Raw genomic sequence first — 14114 nt, 5'->3', positions numbered from 1 at the left:
TCCAACTCTTATCATTCAAAGCCTCTATCACACTTTCTGGTTCACCGGTAGAAGAGAAGTTTGCAAACTTAAAGTTTTTATTGTACCTGACCGTGCCATCCTTGGGTACCAACGGTTTGACAATGCCTCGCTGCGAGCGTGTTACGCGTGTAGTCCTACTCGTGCTGGACACACCAGAGGCAGCAGTAGATTCGGCTTCAGTAGCCACAGGCGATCCTGTAGCCGCAGAAGATCTAGAGGGCGAGCTGCCTCCTCGTACTGGCGAGGACAAATCATCCTCGACACCCGTGCGATCAGGGGCCCGCACTGGGCTGGAGCTGTCCGCGACATCATGCGTCTGCGGGAACCCAGCCGGCTCATGCCAACCGGCGGATGGTGACAGGCGCGGGGCCGTCCCGCCCGACCGCGCCGCAGCGCCTGGTGACGTGCCAGTCAGGGACTGGCTGGGTCGGTTTGTCCCGACGCGTGCAGGGGAATCCACCCTGGGATCCGCCGCGTCTGCTCCTGCGCCACCTGTGCCGAATCTCTCGGGATCCGCACCCTACGCTGTGTCAGCCGGATCCTCCTCGTGTCCAGCGCCTGTACCTCCAGCCAAACTCTGCATAAAATCATAGTTTTGAACAGCGTTTTTTTCACTGTTTTCGTTAGCATCAGGTGTATGACTTTTAGCCAAATGATCATTGAGGAAGTCCTGGACTAGGGGGTGTCCGGATAGCCGAACTATCATCATCGGCCGGACTCCAAGACTATGAAGGTACAAGATTGAAGACTTTGTCCCGTGTCCGGATGGGACTTTCCTTGGCGTGGAAGGCAAGCTTGGCGATACGGATATGTAGATCTCCTACCATTGTAACCGACTCTGTGTAACCCTAGCCCTCTCCGATGTCTATATAAACCGGATGGCTTTAGTCCGTAGAAAAAACAATCATACCATAGGCTAGCTTCTAGGGTTTAGCCTCCTTGATCTCGTGGTAGATCTACTCTTGTAACACACATCATCAATATTAATCAAGCAGGACGTAGGGTTTTACCTCCATCAAGAGGGCCCGAACCGGGGTAAAACATCGTGTCCCTTGTCTCCTGTTACCATCCGCCTAGACGCACAGTTTGGGACCCCCTACCCGAGATCCGCCGGTTTTGACACCGACATTGGTGCTTTCATTGAGAGTTCCTCTGTGTCGTCACCGATAGGCTCGATGGCTTCTTCGATTATCATCAACGACGCAGTCTAGGGTGAGACCTTCCTCCCCGGACAGATCTTCGTATTCGGCGGCTTTGCACTGCGGGCCAATTCGCTTGGCCATCTGGAGCAGATCGAAAGTTACACCCCTGGCCCTCAGGTCAGATTTGGAAGTTTGAACTTCACGGCTGACATCCGCGGGGACTTGATCTTCGATGGATTCGAGCCACAGCCAAGCGCGCCGCACTGTCACGACGGGCATGATTTAGCTCTGCAGCCGGACAGTACCCTGGAGGCCGCACTCGAGCCCGCTCCAATCTTCAATTCGGAGCCGGCTGCGCAAATCGAGGATGGATGGCTAGACACCGCCTCGGGGGCTGCAACCTCTACGGCGATACAACCAAGAACCAGCGCCTACCGGGCACTGGAAAGCCACCTCATCATATGATATATACATGGTGGATATCCCAAAGGATGGGAATGGCGAAGGAACAGCGGAGGATGACCCCTCCAAGAAACAGCCCAAGCGCCGGCGTCAGCGGCGCCGCTCTAAATCCCGCCACGGCAAGAATGAAGATTCCGGCACCGGAGATAACAACACCCCAGACAGTGCCGAAGACAACCCACTCCAGCAAGATTCAGCACAGGAGGACGGAGACGCCAGCCCTCATGAGAGAGCGGCAGAAGAAGAGGTAGAGGATTATATGCCTCCCTCCAAAGACGAGGCAAGCCTCGACGATGACGAATTCGTCGTGCCTGAGGATCCCGTCGAACAAGAGCGTTTTAAATGCAGGCTTATGGCCACGGCAAACAGCCTCAAGAAAAAGCAGCAACAGCTTAGAGCTGATCAAGATCTGCTAGCCGACAGATGGACTGAAGTCCTCGCGGCCGAAGAGCATGAGCTCGAACGCCCCTCCAAAAGCTACCCTAAACGCAAGCTGCTCCCCCGATTAGAGGAGGAGGCGTATGAACCTGCATCACCAGCAGACAATACGGCTGACCGACCACCCCGTGGTCGTGACAGAGAGGACCCTAGGCCCTTCGCTAGAACCGTACCCCGGCATCGCTCAAAAAGCACAAGGCCACAGGGGAACGCTCCGGACTTGCGAGATATATTGGAGGATAAGGCAAGACAATCAAGATCGATCTATGGATCGCGTGGGCGCCCCATGATACGTGACGACAACCGTCGCGCCGGACACAGTAAGTCCGGTCGGGCCGAACAAAATAGACAAAGCTCTTTTGAGCTCCGTCGTGATATCGCCCAGTATAGAGGCGCCGCACACCCACTATGCTTCACAGATGAAGTAATGGATCATCAAATCCTCGAAGGGTTTAAACCCGTGAATATTGAATCTTACGATGGCACAACAGACCCCGCGGTTTGGATCGAAGACTATCTCCTTCACATCCACATGGCCCGCGGTGACGATCTTCACGCCATCAAATATCTCCCCCTCAAGCTTAAAGGACCAACCCGGCATTGGCTTAACAGCTTGCCAGCAGAGTCAATTGGGAGTTGGGAAGACCTGGAAGCCGCATTCCTCAATAACTTCCAAGGCACGTATGTGCGACCACCAGACACCGTTGACCTAAGCCACATAATTCAGCAGCCAGACGAATTGGCCAGACAATTCTGGACACGGTTCTTAACCAAGAAAAACCAAATCGTCGACTGTCCAGATGCGGAGGCCCTCGCGGCCTTCAAGCATAACATCCGCGACGAGTGGCTTGCCCGGCACCTGGAACAGGAAAAGCCGAAATCCATGGCAGCCCTCACATCACTCCTGACCCGCTTCTGCGCGGGTGAGGACAGCTGGCTAGCACGCAGCAACAACCTCAGCAAAAATTCTGGCAGTCCGGATATCAAGGAGCGTAATGGCAGGTCGCGTCGCAACAAAAACAAACGCCGCATTAACGGCGATAATAGTGAAGATACGGCAGTCAATGCCGGATTCAAAGGCTCTAAACCCGGTTAGCAAAAAAAGTCATTCAAAAGAACTACTCCGGGTCCGTCCAATTTGGACCGAATACTCGACCGCTCGTGCCAGATACACGGCACCCCCGAAAAGCCAGCCAACCACACCAACAGGGACTGTTGGGTATTCAAGCAGGCAGGCAAGTTAATTGCCGAAAACAATGACAAGGGGCTGCATAGTGATGACGAGGAAGAGACCCGACCGCCAAACAATAGAGGACAGAAGGGTTTCCCCCACAGGTGCGGACGGTGAACATGATATACGCAACGCACATACCCAAAAGGGAGCGGAAGCCTGCACTCAGGGATGTATACGCGATGGAGCCAGTTGCCCCGAAGTTCAATCCATGGTCCTCCTGCCCGATCACTTTTGACCGAAGGGACCACCCCACCAGCCGCATTGGTTTTAGACCCAATCGTCGATGGATTTCACCTCACCAGAGTCCTGATGGACGGCGGCAGCAGCCTGAACCTGCTTTATCAAGATACAGTGCGCAAAATGGGCATAGACCCCTCAAAGATTAAACCTACCAAGACGACCTTTAAAGGCGTCATACCAGGTGTAGAAGCCAATTGTACAGGCTCAGTTACACTGGAAGTGGTCTTCGGATCCCCGGATAACTTCCGAAGCGAAGAGTTAATATTCGACATAGTTCCGTTCCGCAGTGGCTACCATGCTCTGCTCGGACGTACCGTGTTCGCAAAGTTCAACACGGTGCCGCACTACGCATACCTCAAGCTCAAGATGCCAGGCCCTCGAGGAGTCATCACGGTCAACGGAAACACTGAACGCTCTCTCCGAATGGAGGAACATATAGCGGCTCTCGCGGTAGAAGTACAGTGCAACCTCTTAAGGCAATTCTCGAGTCCGGCCGTTAAGCGACCGGACACAGCCAAACGCGCCCGGAGTAACCTACAACAAGACCACCTGGCACGTTCCGAGCACGCGTAACAGTGCGGCCCCAACCCCAGCCCCTGCAAAATGTCAAGACAGGTCCTTCGCGTACACCATTACGCTCTGAAGATACCATGGGCATAGGGAGAGGGGCACGACCATGATAGGCCCAGACTGCGGCTCAACCACACCAGGGGCTCTCAAGTGTGTCGTTCTTTTTTTCTTTTTCCTTTTTATTTTTACCCACAGGACTCCGTTCGTCAAGGCCCTGTCCGGCAACAGACCTGCCGATCTCATGATGCAACAGCCAGGGAAGGAGAAAGGCTACAACGAATATCCAGGTGGTCTCCATTACGACCAGTAAATCTATTTTATGCACCATTCCGCAGCCTACCCCTGGAGGGGGACATGTTTAATAGTCCCACCCCTTGCTAATCGCACCATTTGTATCATTCTGCATTTACAACAGTTTTTCTTGAGTAAGTAATGCATCACCTTTTTACTTCCAATTGCATTTCTTTCTTATAAATATGTTCATTTATGACCTGTTGCATCCGTACATTTTGGTACGGCTAAATACACCAGGGGCTTATTTTCCCGCATCATGGTGTGATAAGTCCGAACACTTTCACAAGTGCGGCACCCCGAACTTATAGCATTACATGCATCGGCTCCGAATCATGTCTTGGGTCAATAGTTGGGTTTGCCCGGCTCCCATGTTTTGGTACCTTATGTTCCGTTGTATCGGCTAAGGTAGCACTGGGAGAACCACTGCGATTGCGTCCCAGTTGAGCTGGGCGAGCGCCTCAGTGAAGAAAGTTAAAACTGACCGTCATGATGAGGCAAGAGTTGGTCGCTGTTCGAGAGGTTTTTTGCGAGTCCCTAAAGACTTATGCCGCTTAGAGCGAGGAGCCGGCTTTTGTCCGGCCCAGGCGTGGATAGCACCCCAAATTTGGCCTTCCGAAGACTAGGGGCTTCGCCGAAATTTAAAATTATTGAATTCTATGGCTAAGTGAGAGTGTTCAAGCATTATAAGTCCGGTTGCCTTGTTCGCTGTGTTGAGCGCCTCCCTAGATGGACCCAAAAATGGGAACAAGAGTGCTCAAGTTTATCACGAACACCCCAGCACTCGTGGCATGGGGGCTGAAGCCGACGACTTGCCATCTCTCAGATTTGATAAACAGCCGCACAGAAGGTAATATTTGAAATTAACAAGCGTTGCTTAGCGCATATGAACTAAGTTTTCAGCGCACAGGATAACAAAATGCGAGTCTACTCAAATATTACATCTTTGGAGCACTCACCCGCAATAGTGCGGGCACCCTTCAGCACAGTCTTATAATACATCTCGGGAGTATGATACTCCTTGCCCTGCGGTGGCGCGTCCGTCACAAGCTTCTGAGCATCCATCTTGCCCCAGTGCACCTTTGCGCGGGCAAGGGCCCGACAGGCACCTTCAATACAGGTGGAGTGCTTGATGACTTCAACCCATGGACACGCATCCACCAGCCGCCGCACCAGGCCGAAGTAGCTCCCAGGCATGGCCTCCTTCGGCCACAGCCGAACAATGAGGCCCTTCATGGCCTGTTTGGCCGCCTTGTGGAGCTCGACCAGCTGCTTCAGCTGGTCGCTAAGGGGCACCGGATGTCTGGCCTCAGCATACTGAGACCAGAAGACCTTCCCCGTTGAGCTCCCCTCCTCGTCCCGGTAGAACGCGGCAGCATCGGACACGCTGCGAGGAAGATCTGCGAACGCTCCTGGAGAGCTCCGAATTCGGGTAAGCAACAGGTAATTAACACTCACATGCTTACTTTGCATGAAAAATGCCTTACCCGCTGCTATTTTCTTCAACGCCTCGATTTCTTGGAGGGCCTTGTAGGCTTCGGCCTTAGCGGCTTTGGCACTCTCAAAAGTCGTTGCAAGCTCAGACTCTCGAGTCTTCGAGTCACGCTCCAGGCTCTCATGTTTTTTCACAAGATCCTGGAGCTCTTGCTGTACCTCCGCCACCCGCGCCTCCTGCTTCTCTCGCTCGGTGCGCTCCGCGGCCGCATTATGTTCGGCCGCGGCCACCGCCTCCTTCAGGGTAGCTGCCTCGTTAGTGGCCCCTGCAATACCCACGTTATCCTTGTCATTCTTCTTGCAACCAAAATCCTTTTCTGTAAGGTACAATTTTAATAAGGTGTTACTCACCTTCCTTGTCCTCGAGCTGCTTCTTGGCACGGCCGAGCTCGTTCTCGGACCGCTCGAGGCTTTGCTTCAAAGTATTAACCTCCGCAGTCAGTGCGGCAGAGGTCAGCAGCGCAGCCTGCAATCCCATATTGACATATTTTTTATGACTCCTGCGTATATCTTTTTAGATCCTCAGTCCGGGTTTTCTTTCCGAACACCGAACCGAGCATCAGGGGCTACTGTCTATGCGATACTATTTTACATATATCAAAATTCTACCTCAAAGCCTGTTAGAAGGCTGCTGCAGGCTTCGGTCAGCCCGCTCTTCGCAAGCTGAACCTTCTAAATCACCGCACTCATAACAGTGTGATGTTCCTCTTCGATGGAGGCGCCATTGAGCGCCTCCAGCAAGCTATCCGGCGCCTCCGGTTGGACGGAGGTTGCCGGCGTCACGGTCTTGCCCTTCTTACGAAGGGGCCGCCCGCCGGACTCCGGAGCCACTATGGGTTCCGGGGTCGAGTCCGGTGCAAAGTCCGGGAGGTTGTCCTGCGACACCTCCGGGGCCTCCTCCTCCTGGTGGGTCCCTTCCCGGGATCCCACCTCGGCATCGTCCGCGTCACGGGGGGTGGAGGCGGTCGGAAGAGAATCCATATCCGACGCACCTAAGGACCCGCTCGACGAAGCGGGAAGATCATCCTTGGGTGGACTGCAGGGTTGTATGCGGCATTAGAAAGACATTACGTGGCAAAAAAGAAAAACCATGAAGTTATTCGGGAGTCCAGATACTTACGATCTCGCCAGGGGCTTGGCCCTTGGAGGCCAGTCCTCGTCGTCGTCACTGGCGTTGGCAGAGCAGTCCGAGGAAAGAGTTTTTCCCTTCTTGGACCCTTCGGCCTCCCTCGTTGGGGAGGCCTTCCTTTTCCTCCCTCCCCCCGCTGGGGGAGAGGCTTTCTTCTTCTCCTCCTCACCTTTGTGGGAGGAGTCGGCCTCGGAGTCGTCATCTGATAACACCTGAAAACGGGAACTCTTCCGAGTGCCCGTGGCCTTCTTCTTGGCCTTCTTCTCCAGCACCACGTGGGGTGCCAGAGCCAGCAGCCCCGTTAGGCGGGCGTCCGCTGGGTCCTCTAGCAATGGGGTCGGACAGATTTCAGCCAGTCCTGTCAAAGGAAAGGGAGTTTAGATCCTGCATAGAGTCAAACTATGGAAAACAAGCGTCCCGTAAAGGACAAAATCGCTTACCTCGTCAGCCGGACTGCGAGCTGAATCCGCGATCTTCGGTAGCGGATGCGGGAGCCTCGGCGCCCTTGAACAGCACCTTCCTGACATCTTCGTACGTAGTGTCGAAGAGCCCACTCAAAGTCTGGTGCTGCGCCGGATCGAACTCCCACATGTTGAAGCCCCATCATTGGCATGGGAGGATCCGGCGGATGAGCATGACCTGGACTACGTTGACAAGCTTGAGTTTCTTGTCCACTAGCTTTTGAACGCAGGCTTGGAGTTCGGTTAGCTCCTCCGAATCACCCCATGTCCGACCGCTCTTTTTCCAGGAGGTGAGCCATGTGGGGATGCCAGATCTGAATTCGGGGGCCGCTGCCCATTCGGGGTCACACGGCTCGGTGATGTAGAACCACCCCGATTGCCACCCCTTAATGGATTCCACGAAAGTGCCCTCAAGCCAAGTAACATTCGACATCCTGCCCACCATGGCGCCTCCGCACTCCGCTTGGCTGCCCTTCACAACCTTCGGCTTGACACTGAAGGTCTTGAGCCACAAGCCGAAGTGGGGCTGGATGCAGAGGAAGGCCTCACACACGACGATAAACGCCGAGATGTTGAGGATAAAATTCAGGGCTAGATCATGGAAATCCAGGCCGTAGTAGAACATGAGCCCCCGGACAAAGGGATGGAGTGGGAAGCCCAGTCCGCGAAGGAAATGGGTAAGAAATACTACCCTCTCATGGGGCCTGGGGGTGGGGATGAGCTCTCCCTCGTTGGGGAGCCGATGCGCGATGTTGCTGGATAAATATCCGGCGCTGCGCAGCTTCTGGATGTGCCCCTCCGTGACGGAGGAGGCCATCCACTTGCCTCCCGCTCCGGACATGGTTGGAGAAGGTTGAGGTGAGATGTGCGGACTTGGGTGCTGGAGCTCGATTTCACGGAGATGGATAAGCCAAGGAGGAAGAAGGCGCAGGTAAAAGGGTTTGGATCTTTATCCCCTTATATGGGCGGACAAAAACATGCGTCCCCACCGGCCTGATAAAACTCGCTTATCCCCCAAGCGCCGCAATCAATGGTGCGGTTGGGTTACCCACGTCCGTATTGATGGGAACTCGGAATAAGGGGAACACGATCTCTGCTTCGACAAGACGTGCCAAGGAAACCGCTTCGCTAAACGCGCTGAGGTGGTACAATAAAAACAATTTGAGTAAAGGCTTGGTAGTGGTGTGACGTCACGCCACGAAATACATCAGCAGATTGAACTTGTGTAAATGTTATTCTCTCTACGGTGGTATGTGGAATTTATTTTACAGAGCCGGACACTATCCTGGTGTTCACAATCTTCTATAAATTATTCGGAGGAGGAACCCGCCTTGCAATGCCGAAGACAATATGCGCGCCGGACTCATCGTCATTGAAGCCTGGTTCAGGGGCTACTGAGGGAGTCCTGGACTAGGGGGTGTCCGGATAGCCGAACTATCATCATCGGCCGGACTCCAAGACTATGAAGGTACAAGATTGAAGACTTCGTCCCGTGTCCGGATGGGACTTTCCTTGGTGTGGAAGGCAAGCTTGGCGATACGGATATGTAGATCTTCTACCATTGTAACCGACTCTGTGTAACCCTAGCCCTCTCCGGTGTCTATATAAACCGGATGGCTTTAGTCCGTAGAAAAAACAATCATACCATAGGCTAGCTTCTAGGGTTTAGCCTCCTTGATCTCGTGGTAGATCTACTCTTGTAACACACATCATCAATATTAATCAAGCAGGATGTAGGGTTTTACCTCCATCAAGAGGGCCCGAACCTGGGTAAAACATCGTGTCCCTTGTCTCCTGTTACCATCCGCCTAGACGCACAGTTCGGGACCCCCTACCCGAGATCCGACGGTTTTGACACCGACAATCATCAACATATTTATTTCCCCCATGACCAGTTGGATTCAAAAGCTCCGGAGAGAGAAGAAGAATTTCAGTGCGTAGACGTGCACCGGCATTGGGATGCAAAGTGGAGAAAGGAAACACTGTTTCATCAAACACAACATCCCTAGAGACGTAAACTCGTCCAGAAGAAATGTCTAAGCACTTGAAACCTTTGTGTAAATTACTGTAGCCTAAGAAGACACATTGTTTGGAGCGGAATTGAAGCTTGTGGGTATTATATGGGCGTAAATTTGGCCAACAAGCACATCCAAAAATGCAGAGAGAAGAATAATTAGGCTTTTCATGAGACAACTTTTCGAGAGGAGTTTCAAAGTTAATCACTTTGCTTGGCAATCTGTTGATGAGGTATGTAGCAGCAATGAAAGCCTCGTCCCAGAATTTAAGAGGCATGCTTGCTTGAGCTAGGAGGGAGAGGCCAACCTCAACTATATGTCGGTGTTTACGTTCTGCTGACCTGTTTTGCTGATGTGCATGGGGGCAAGAGACGTGGTGAGATATCCCAACTTTTGTAAAGAAGGAATTTAGCTTCACATATTCCCCTCCCCAGTCTGTTTGGAGAGCAAGAATTTTGCGATCAAACTGTAGTTCAACAAGATTTTGGAAGTCATGAAATTTTTGAAAGACTTCTGACTTATGTTTGATGAGATATATCCATGTGAACTTATTGAAATCATCTATAAAGCTCACGTAGTAATTTTTTTTCTGCCTACGGATTCAACAGCTGGACCCCAGACATCGGAAAAAATAAGTTCCAAAGGGAACTTTGATTCACTTATTGAGTTTGGATAGGGCAACTGATGGCTTTTGCCCAGTTGACAAGAATCACAAATAACTTCAGAATTGAAAGATTTGACACATGGGAGCTTATTTTCACTAATTATTTTGCTAACTATGGTTGATGAAGGATGCCCTGGGCGCCGGTGCCATCTATCCGAGGAGGGTATGGCACTGAGCACGTGCTTCTTGGCGCCTTGTCCCATGTGTTTGACAGGGTATAGGCCTCTCCTACCCCTGCCTTGCAGCAGAACCCTCCTTGTTCCCCGATCATTTACAAGAAAAGAGTATGGGTGAATTTCAACGAAAGAATTGTTGTCAATAGCAAGTCGGCTTGCAGAGATTAGACTCTTGTCAGCCTCAGGAACATGTAAGACATTTTTTAGGAGAAGATTACGTTCGGGGGTATAAATATGAGATTGACCAATGTGTGCTATAGTCATACTTGATCCGCTCGCGGTGTGGATTTGATCATCTCCTGTGTACCGATCCCGGACGGTGAGCTTCTCTAGGTCTCCTGTGATATGGTTCGTCGCACCACTGTCCAAGTACCAGTTGGTGTCGACGCCATACTGAGGAGCCACCATGTTTGCAGAGCGTTCCTCCCCCCCTTGATAGGAGGAGTCGTAACGCTTCCAGCACTTCCATGCTGGGTGACCAACCTTGCCGCAGATCTGGCACGTTGGTTTGGCAGCGTTGTTGTTGTGGTTGCCGCTGCCATTGTTGCCTCCAGGGTTGCCACGGTTCGGTGGCTTGGGGAAGAAGCCGCGGCCACGATCACCGCCGCCACCTTTCCTGTTGTTGAAGTCACGTCCACGGTCACCGCGGTCACCACCGCCGCGGCCGCGCCTGCGCCCGCGTGTCGCCGCGTTTGCCGATGACTGGGAGGACCCGCCGCGAAGATTCATGCGAGTCTCGAAGCTTAGGAGCTGCGAGTACAGCTCTGGAACCCCGACGGGCTCAACCCTAGAGCATATGGCAGACACCACGGGGTCGAACTCCTTGTCGAGTCCCGCGAGGATGTGAGAGATGACATCCTCCTCGTCCACCTTCTTCCCTGAAGCAGCTAGTTCATCACAAAGGGTTCGGACCTTACCAACGTATTCGGTGATAGTCATGTTGCCCTTCTGGAGGTTTGCCAACGCGATCCTGACGTTGACGGTCTGCGCACAGGTATGCGATGCCAGCATCCCCTGCACCGTGTTCCACAGCTCGGTGTGGCACGTCGCCACCTGGACGACCATCTCGCGAGGCAGCGTGGTCAGCAGGTAGGAGAACACCTGCTGATCCCGCGCGTACCACGCACCGAACTCTGGATTGGGAGCCTTGGACTTGGTCTTACCGTCGCTGCTGGTGACCTCAATGTCCATCGGGGGCACCACCTGCTCGATGTCGAGGAAGGACGCCATCTGCGCCCCTCGGATGGCCAAGAGTACGGTGGCGCGCCATAGCGCCTCGTTCCCTCTCGTAAGCTTCTCTGTTGCGGTGTGTGCAAACGGAGATGAGGGGAAGGAGTTCGCCGAAGAGCTTGCTATGGATGAATTCGAGGTAGGCTCTGATTACCATGAAAGATGGAAAGGGTTCAAGCGTATGCACCTTGACAGGGACGCGTGCGTGTTAATATATAGAGATAGATTACAGAGATCGGCAGGTTGTTTCTAGTCTTGACCTCTACTCCAAGCTATACAATAGATAAGGTCATCTAGTCTAACAACCTGCCTATACACACCATATACACAACAACACGCACACAATATACCCATCGTGACACCGTTATATACAAGCCTTATTGTTTAACACAGCCGTGTACATGCGCTCGTGATTCTATCTAGATAACCAACATTGCGACGCTAAACACACTTACACATATCATGTGATGTAGGTTCGCCAAACCGGCTTCATTGTCTGCTTTAGTCGGCACGCTTTGCTACCAACCGATCGAGTAGGTCGGATGTTATCTAACCTGCGACCAAGCCGACTTGAACCTGAGGGGTCGCGTACTTAAGGAAGGGAACCTATGAGATCAGAGCCGAGGAGATTAGTCGGATGTGATTTGAGCTGGATTTGGATCGTGCCCGATTAAGCTTGTGGGCTTTAGGTTCCATACGAGGCCGATGTGATGAGCCCGTGACAGATGCCAAAAATAGTGGAGGTGCAGCATACGGTTTCAGTTGATCACTCCGGCATTTTTTGTTAGGGCTTTGCATGTGTTGCACCTAGCCAGACCTCCACTCGCCGCCGACTCTGCCATCGGACCCGCCGCACGGCGTTCCTCCTGCACATGCATATACTGTTAGAGGCAGTACACTTGCACCGTTCCGATGAACCTATTCGTGGAATCCGATCGGCTACATGGGAGATCGACGAGGAGGAGATGACTTCGGTGACGCGCTGCCACGACTCTACTTCCGCTGCAGGACATTGCACGTCTAGTGGTAACGATCTATGATCCATCTGCTATAGCATGTTCGTGATTGTTCTACACGTAGGAGATATTTATATTGCAGCCGATGCACCTAGCTAGTGGCGGAGGTAGAGGGTGGACAGGGAGGGCCGCGGCCCACCCTGGGATTTTTCCAATAGCTTTATATCATAGCCAAAAAAAGTTATAAATACTAATAGATAAAAAAATATAAATAGTTTTACTGTTGGCCCACCCTGGCCCATTGGGCTGGATCCGTCGCTACACCTAGCGTAGCCCAACAGTGAGGTCGTACTCGCTAGTCACGGGCGCTTCGGCAAGTGTGTCATGGATGAGATTGTGGAAAGTCATGTAGCTCTAAAAGGGTGAGGGTTGTTGACCTCGACTGGATGGTCGAAGTCCCATAGTCGGAGGTCATGCTCGAGATGGAACCGGCTCCTCCTCAGTCGTATCATGTCCCCGATCTTGCGCGAATTATGGGACGCGATAACCCGTTCGTCTACGCGCATGGAGCACAGGGCAGTGTTGGTCGGTTTCTCTCGCTATGACAGTCGCTTCATGGTTGTTTGAAGTGAAATGAACACATGTTTTTTTGACTTAAATTAGATCCAATCCTGGGGCCGGGCTACATCTATCACCTCTGTAAACTAATATAAAAACGTTTAGATCACTACTTGAGAGGGAGTACAAAGGAAGGAGACCGGCCGTCTACCGGATGATAATGATCGATAGCTTTGCCGTTGAAGAACATGTCACCGTTGCCACAGTAACGGCCAAGTACCGACTTGGCGCCGACCAAGAGACATTTACGTTCTAGAAAGAACCCAAATGTCCCCGCAAAAAAAAAAAACCAAATGAGACATGCGACATCGAGGACTGCATGTTTACAATGAAAAGCAACCTTTGAAGGAAAAAAAAGGCGTCAAAATTGGACCGAGCCTGTTTCATTCATTTGTCGAGTCCACCTTTTGTTTTCGGTCGGCAAATTCGCTTCCACGTGACCAGGCATTTGGCAACAGCCACATCCCAAAAGGAAGGCACGACATATGCAAGGCGTCAAGGGGCGGCAGTTTTGGTAAAGACTAAGGGTGTGTTTGGTTCGGGAACGAAATGGAATGAAATGGCATGGTTCCTTTCATTTCAATTCCAGTAGAATGGGTCGGTTCCGTTTGTGTGTTTGGTAGAGGCAATTATGTGTAATGGAATGGTTCTGTTTGGTGTTTGGTTGAAGAGATGAAATGGAATGAATTTCATTTGGTGAAGATATTCCCTGTAATTTTTTTAAGCATAAAACTATTGTTAATATTCTAACTTGAAGTGAAGAGAAAACTTGCGTTTTACAAATTTAACCAAAACCTATCTGTTGAATTTGCAATCTTTTCGGACGTAAAACTACTGCTAGTATTCTGACTTGCAGTTAACCAAGAGGAAACTTGCAATCAACAGCGAGTTAAGGCCATATGGGTCGCCGTTGATTGTTGCTGGCTGCCACGCAGCCAAGAAATCACACCGTAGCTTTCGTGGAGAAGGCGCT

The 14114-nt window shown here is 52.0% G+C and overlaps 1 pseudogene; it reads right to left on the bottom strand.

Moving 5' to 3' along the window:
* Nucleotides 1-11071: 11071 nt before the first annotated feature.
* Nucleotides 11072-11210, bottom strand: LOC119282989 (annotated as a pseudogene).
* Nucleotides 11211-14114: the final 2904 nt, after the last annotated feature.

Source organism: Triticum dicoccoides, chromosome 3B (genome assembly GCF_002162155.2).
Source record: "Triticum dicoccoides isolate Atlit2015 ecotype Zavitan chromosome 3B, WEW_v2.0, whole genome shotgun sequence".
NCBI classification, from domain to species: domain Eukaryota; kingdom Viridiplantae; phylum Streptophyta; class Magnoliopsida; order Poales; family Poaceae; genus Triticum; species Triticum dicoccoides.
The sequence above is the reverse complement of the archived record's forward strand: the minus strand, read 5'-3'. Positions and strand labels throughout refer to the sequence as shown.